This window comes from Adiantum capillus-veneris, chromosome 1 (genome assembly GCF_014529385.1).
Source record: "Adiantum capillus-veneris isolate H3 chromosome 1, ASM1452938v2, whole genome shotgun sequence".
NCBI lineage: Eukaryota > Viridiplantae > Streptophyta > Polypodiopsida > Polypodiales > Pteridaceae > Adiantum > Adiantum capillus-veneris.
The window spans coordinates 76240074-76246868 of NC_140931.1; the positions used below are offsets into that span (position 1 = coordinate 76240074).

General features: G+C 44.2%; 1 pseudogene; it reads right to left on the minus strand.

Annotated features, from left to right (window-relative positions):
- Positions 1-1234: 1234 nt before the first annotated feature.
- On the minus strand, positions 1235-3925 carry LOC147464999 (aspartyl protease family protein 2 pseudogene; annotated as a pseudogene).
- Between the last annotated feature and the right edge of the window lie 2870 nt (positions 3926-6795).

Genomic DNA, 6795 nt, shown 5'->3' on the forward strand with positions numbered 1-6795 from the left:
TTTACAGAATCTGCCTCCCCTCGCCTTGGACTGTGACAGCCGAGAATGGCCCTGCAATGGCGATTCCCTGAAATAAAGAGCTCCCACCATGGCTCCCGACCTCCGCCGGTTGCCATACGGTCGCCCATTATTTCAAGAAAAATCCATTGCAGGGCCATTCCCTACACCAACCATATCAAATTACAAGGCCTGCCTAAGGCAAGCAAGATCATCTACCCATTGAGGCGGAAAATGATTTTTGCCTTTGAGAAAAGGAGGAACTCGAAAGAGTGGGATCGGGCCATTTCCCCACCGAGAGAAAAAATTTAGAGTGAGTTCTCCACATAAACATATAAAGGCTTTATCAATCTTATTAATTTTACTTGTTTGCAAAAACTTGAGGTGGAGTCAATAAGCCTAGAGTGTTTAGGAGCATTGAGAGGTGACTTGTGGGTTTGCACATCCTCGATAATTTTTGGTGAATATACTTAGGTAGAGTCTTCCAATGCTCTAAAAGAAGCTAGGCTTGGTGTGATCACACCTATAAATTTACCTCTAAAGTTTACGTCCGGAAGTGACAAAACCTACAAAATTGAGAGAAATTTGGTGCAATATTCTTCAAATATCGTAAATTTACCTCTAAAATTTTAGAAAGTAGTTTAAATTGAGCACCCAAGACGGAGTTTCCTTGGCGTCCGATGTGCCACCTCGAAAAACACGACATAATCACTTACCTTTTATCTAATACAAAATCTACACCTACTTTTGGAGGGGAGAAAAACATTAAGTGATCATTAAATTTGTGCTACTTACATTTTAATGTAAGTCGTTGTTGAGCTATATACAAGCATTAACCCATAAAGAAGGCAAAAGCCCACTATGTTATGGTATAATGCCAAGGATCACAAGATCACAATATAATGGAGCCCATGGGGTTTGATGACCAACATAAATAACTACCATCTCTTCATTCATGAAGAATATGAATCATGAAAAGTTTGGTGAGGCCATATACTTGTGAATTGGAATGCATGTGAAGGTCATCAAAGCACAACAAAAGCATTACCTTCACCTTGGCATCAAGTATGAGTATTTATTTTACAACTTATAATAGAGGGCTAGAAAAATACATTTTTTCTAACCGAAGAAAATAAGGGCAAACTTGAAATTCTACCGGTTTTTAGGTCAAAATTTGAAGCTTTTGTCGGTATTTGCACTAAAACTTGTCACAAGAAGATTTTGAAATTTTCTCATGTAGGAAAACAGAGTCTTTCTCAGTGTTTTTCATACAATGCATAACATCACAAAAGCTCATGATGTTGAGGTAAGTCACAATGTGGGAAATATTGTGAGAATTTGTCCAAAACTTCCAATGTGTGTAAATTTGCCTGTTTTCTTAAAGGCAAGCTCAAAATCTAAGGTTCCGGGATTTTATGATTTTAGCCGGTTAAAAGACACTCTACCCCGGTTTTTTTCTAACACTGGTAGTAGCGAAGAGTTTAAAAAAGGGCACTCATCATTATAGAACCTGAAGAGGGTGAGTATTATGAGAGGGCTAAGCCAAAAGGTACATCAAGTGGATGTTGATTCACATGAACTATGTGATGTAGTGATTTTAAGAAAAGATGAAACTAGAGGATAGTAGGAGAACAAAACACACACACACACACACACACACACACACACACACACATTACCTTTTTTTTAGCAGCACGAGCATTCCCGGTCGCATAATACAATGAACATCCGTGAGCCCTACCAGGGTCGCCTGGCTGCACTTAAACCCATGGGGAAAGTGTCTTGCGGGGCTAGTACAAAATGTATGTGTAAGAGAAGAGAAGGAAATAAATGGTTCAATACATGCATATATTGGCAAAGTTAGCTGGTTATGTATGTATATAGCCTACTATCAGATTTCAAAATCATGATTTGTATGAGCAATATACCTATTATAGAGAGAGAAAGAGAGAATTAGCACTGATTTGGGACGAACCCGAGCCGCGATGACGCGCTATCAAAAATCACACGAAAGCCTTGTTGTTGAATGTTGCCAATTATGGAAAGCTCTCCAGGGGTGCTTGCAAAGGCCAGGCAATATGTGCCCTTGCTATCCACAGGTATGAAGTAATTGGAGGCAGGCAAGGCTAGCTCAGCCCCCCCTTCAAAATGCAAGGAGAGGGTGGGCAGTTTCACACTCGCCCGACCGGACATGTCATAGCAAGTATCGAAGAGTGAGAACCCACCGGCAAAGGGCAGCCCGCGTGCGGCGGCCTTGAAGGCACTTCTGAGGGGGCCATAAGCCACCTCTACTAGTCTTGTGACTGAGGTGCCTGAGTCCACAATGACTCCCCCTCCCCCACTCTCATCCATTAAAAAGGCTCTTGTTGGGATGGTTAATAGCTGCCCTCCTACACTTATCCCACTCATTGACACGTAGTAAAATGTCTCTAAATTGGCATTCCTTATCAAGGGTGTGTACATTGTCCCCCTTGGCACCTCCCCCCTTCCTCCAAACTCTAATGTTGAATACCCCTCCCTATCCCTGTCCATCAAACAGTATGAGAACACCTTGCTATACCTCCTCCCCATCTGTGATGGAAATGACAGAGCTCCCCCTCCCAACCCAAACAGCCCTGCCGCCCCTGTAAACAGCCCCTCGTTGTCGTGCCCACACCCCATCGCCACCCTCGCTGTCATCCCGCCCCCAAAGTGCAATGCCTCCGCCGAGAACTCCCCTGCCGTAAACGACCCATCCCCATATGCCACTTGATATAGGCAATGGTTGCTCCCTGCTCCTCCACACCCATGAAGCTCCAGCATTGCACATACAGGGGACTTGCATGAGAGCTTCCGGTACGAGGACGAAGCTGCCGGATTGAAGAGTGGGTCTGTCTGCTCGTAGCAATCCAAGCACGGTGCGCATTGGATCCACATGACGTCGCTGCCTGTGTCAATGACCATGTATGAGTCCTTCGGAGGGGTGCCCACACCAAGCCTTATAAAGTACTCTCCACTGCCTTGCTTGAAGCCAGAGGAGAGGGGGCTAGAGAACCCACTTTGAGGCAAAGTGCCCTTTGTATATGAGACTTTGTCATTAAGGTCTCCATGGTTGGGGGCAAGAGAGGACAGCTTAGCTTTGAGAGAGAGGGCCTCAACTCTGGATGCATCTCTGTTGAGCCTTTGGATGAGCAACTGTTGAGGAGTGGATTGGAGGAGGGTTGCAAGGGGAGAGTAAGGGGAGTCTCTGTGGATGACTTTGAGAGCGAGCGTTGCGGCGCCATTCTCGTCTTCTCGGCTGGAAGACCATTTAGGGATGTGCACATTGAGCTCTGTTGATGCTGCATAGGCGGGGGTGGCAGCGGTAAATTGCTCTTCCAAGGGGGCAACATGAAGCCATTGAGAGGTGATCAAGTGCTGATCATATTGCTGATGAGAGAAACATGAGAGGGAGAAGGATGTGAAGAGAAGTAGGAGAAGGAGAAGGGGCTGGTCGCAGGCAGCTAGCTGAATGGAAGTAGCCATCGTATGCTAAAATTTGTATGGGCAGGTGCAGCAGAAATGGACAGATTTGTGGGCAGCTCTGATCATGGTCATAAGGTGGTGTACTTCATATTCAAATAAGGTTTGCAATTCACAAGGAGAATGCAAATGGGTGTGTGTGTGTGTGTGAGAGAGAGAGAGAGAGAGAGGGGGGGGAGGGAGGAAGTGAGATTGACTGTGTGTGGGTAACATAGCTCGAGGCTAGCCACTATAAGGGCGAGAAAGAGAGAGAGAGAGAGAGAGAGAGAGAGAGAGAGTGTGTGCGTGTGTGAGAGTGAGAGAGAGAGAGAATTGCTTGCTTCACATTTTACCCCTTCTCTATTCTACATCGGCGCACAAGGTAAAGGTTGCCACAATGGGCTTCTTTGCTTGTAAAACCAAGCAACCCCTAGCTAAGCTTAGGTTCACATGCACCCTTTTAAAAATCGCCCTAGCACCACCCCATCATTATAGTCTTGTGTGTGTGTGTGTGTGTGTGTGTGTGGGGGGGGGTTGGGGGGGGGGGGGGGGGGGGGGTGGGTTGGGCCTGGCCTCAAAGAGCATCTTTTTTATGACATCCCTTCAAGGACTTCACAATTACTTGCAAAGGTGAAAAGTGAAAAAGCTGGCCATTTATTGAGAATCAAATGCCACTTGGGTGATTGTGTGACTTGTATGCCACTTGGGTGACTTGTATGTGACTGCTTGACAAATTGAGAATGTTCATTTATACCCCATCATTGCTAGTTGGACGATAGTGGGACAATTTCAATTTCCCATGAAAATGACAATCATTCATTGTGCCTTGTTAATTGTCCACTTCTAATGAATATTGTTGAGTGCCGAGCATCGACGGTGGCGATGAGAGTGGCCGGAACTTGGACTAATTTGTGAGTGTATGCTTGAGCATGGTTCTATATGGCAATAGCTTATACCTTGCTAAAAGGTCGCTTTGCATGGGTATTTTGCTCGTTTTTTTACGGGTTCAATGTGAGTTGCAATTATCCAAAAATCCTAAGAATTTGAAACCAATAATTAATCCAACTTGGAAGCTTGCGGGGCAAGCAAAGCTTAGCCTATAGCCGGCTCCAAATGTGGGTAAGAAGGGAAAAAATTGGTTTAAAAATACGAGAGATAGTTCAAAACTCCCGCAAATATGTAAAATTCTATTGGTACTTCCGATTTGCATCTCAATTAGGAAGCAATTTGGCTGACTAGGTAAACAAGCTTCGTCGCACATTGGGCAAGAGGTGTGGCCACTAGCTTGCTAAGGTATCACCATGTGGCTTGCTAATGGATAAGTCTTAGTGGCTAGGTGTTGATGAAGGGAACCAACTAATATCACGCATTTGTTTTTACATTAATCCTAGAGAGAGCACCAACACCCATGGGCTTCTTCTGTCTCTTGGCATCTCTTGGGATCTACTAACATAATATGGCGGAAGGGGGAGCCCTTTACACGTGTCGCAATCTACGACCTGAAAGCTAAAGTCCAAAACAAAAACAAGCCCCTTTGCACGCGATAAAGAAGGAGAGAGGAGGAGAGAGAGAGGCCGTCGAAGGCAGCTGGCCATACTAGGAGCCACAATGGTGCTTGAACCCACAGCCCACCTTGAGGACATTGTTTAAGCACTTTATCAATTGGATTATTTCTTGAAGACAATGCCACTTACAAGTAGCAGCAATGTGTTTTAGGAGTTCCCAAATTGCATCATTCCTATGTGAATTGTTATGCAAGGTAAGGACACTTTGAAAAAGGGTTCCCTTTGGATGATATACTCGCGTTTCTTTTCCATGGACTATTGCTTAATTTTGGTGGTACGACAACTCTCCCTGTCAAAGAAATACACTCTTTGGAGAGAAGCGGCAAAACATGCTCGTGTGCTTTAGTCTATAAAGTGAGTCAATCTCTCATGATTCCTTTCAAACATTGTTGTGAAGTTTTCAACACCTTCATTGTGCCCTCATTGTGCCCTCCATCAAGTGTTTGCTCATGAGGGATGATGTGCTACCTCCAATCTACCTTGTATTTATCCTATCATAAAGATCTTGAGTAATTTAAACTAACATAATATAGCGGAAGGGGGAGCTCTTTACACTTGTCGAAATCTCTTATATGAAGGCTAAATTTCAAAGTTGAAAGAAACCCCTGTGCACGCGATAAAGAGGGAGAGAGAAAGAGAGAGAGACCTTCGACGGCCAACCGTACTAGTAGAATAGAAAGCCCCTTTTGCACTTCAAACTCCTTTTCAAGAAACATTTGCAATCAAAAAGTTCAAGCGTGGAGTGGCCAACAACTCAACCTTAATTAATATCTCACTACTTGATTTAAATGGTGGTTTCTAAAGTTGCATCTTGTTTCTACCTTTCTCTTTTTTGGTTTTTTTAAGGAAACTATTTTGGAATCACCAGCCTAATCTTATTCACATTCTTCACATGAAGAACAACAGCTAGCCTGCTGGTTTCAAAGTTCCACCTTAGTTTATTTTTCCCTTAAAATAGAACAAGTGGAGTCATAAGGCTTTATGAGTCAATGGTTGACAACACACCCCTTTGGTGGACCATGTAAGCAAATTCAAGTCACTTTTGGCTACCAAGCTTACAACTTTAAGAAAGCCTTATTAAGGTTTCTTTCTTCCTGTTAATTGTCAAGAGTGTGCTAGATTTATTGACAAAGATTTGTGGCACCACTTTCCTATTGCATTGAAATTTGGTCCAACTAAAGAAATTGGCATACACTAGATATTCTTGGAAAAATAGTCTCTTTAATGATTTTAGCAAACCTTTCTCTTTTGCCAAATATGTCCCTCTAATTATGGGAAGCAAGTGAATTAATAGGAATCTGAGGGGGATGCTCTCATGTCTACCAAGGAAAAAAAGAGAAATGTGGCATGTAGAGGAGAGAGGATAAGAGAGAGGAATGCAGTCACATTTGTATCACAGACGTGAAGAGCACGAGTTGGAGTGCTGCAGCAACTCGGGGGAGGAGGTTGAAGACATGGCGTCAAGAGCGAGAGCGGCGGAGGATGATTTTTTTTTATTCTCTCTCTCTCTCTCTCTCTCTCTCTCTCTCTCTCTCTCTCTCACACACACACACACACACACACACACACACACACATCTTGCGGCTATCCTCAATCTCGCTTTCGTGCAGCGCATGGGTGTTGTCCCTCTTTGATCGTTGTGAGTAGTGATGTCGAGGGCAGAGAGAGAGGCCAATCGTCTTGCGAGATAGAGAGGGAGGCCGGTGGAGGAGCAGTTAGACGCACAGATGGAGCGGTCTCTCTCTCTCTCTCT